Below are 884 nucleotides of genomic sequence, written 5' to 3'. Positions count from 1 at the left end.
GCAAGTGGAAGAGTGGCAGAAAGAGAATCCCAAGCAGGCTTTGTGTTAGTGCAAATACAGAGGCAAAATAGAGTGAGACGCTTAACCGACTGAGCCATCTAGGTACTCCTAATTATCTTATTTATAAAATGTGATTCCTCATGAAAACTCTAGGTTGTAGTCAAAGGTTGAAGGTTAAAAATACTAATTTATACTTGAGGATAAAAATGAATTAATGATGTGAAATAACTCTTTAAACTGGCATTTATTCTTTTCATGACTCCCTTCATTAAATGAGAGTAATAATCACAAACCACCAAAAATTAACCAAAATGTGTCATGATTGAAGTGTTAAAACAAAAATATTTTTAAAGAGAGAGGCAAATCAAGAAACAGACTTTTACTATAGAGAACATACTAACGGTTACCAGAAGGGAGGTAGGTGAGAGGAAGGGTTCAATAGGTGATGGGTATTAAGAAACTGACTTGTGATGAGCACCAAGTATTGTACAGAAGTAATGAGTCCTATATTGTACACCTGAAACTAATATTAGACTCTATGTTAGCCAACTGTAATTTAAATAAGAACTTGGAAAGAAAAACTTTTTTAATGAAAACATTATTACATGGTATTTATTTTCTTCCCTTTTTAGCACAGGTTACTTCTAAGATCTAAAGTAGTCATTTACACATGATCATTAACTTCTAAAAATGTCTATCCTTTACCATTTATGTATCCACATTTTTCTCTTTCATATATTGCTTTTATGATAAAATCACTGGCTACAATTATATGCTTCTGTTTTAAAATTTCTTTCATCTCTTAGTAGTAAACAATGCCATTGCATTAGTACTTCTTCTCAGACATGGGAAAACACACTTTCCTTTTTTTTTTTTTTGTTCAG

This window comes from Crocuta crocuta, unplaced genomic scaffold (genome assembly GCF_008692635.1).
Source record: "Crocuta crocuta isolate KB4526 unplaced genomic scaffold, BGI_CrCroc_1.0 scaffold883, whole genome shotgun sequence".
NCBI classification, from domain to species: Eukaryota; Metazoa; Chordata; class Mammalia; order Carnivora; family Hyaenidae; genus Crocuta; species Crocuta crocuta.
The sequence above is the reverse complement of the archived record's forward strand: the minus strand, read 5'-3'. Positions refer to the sequence as shown.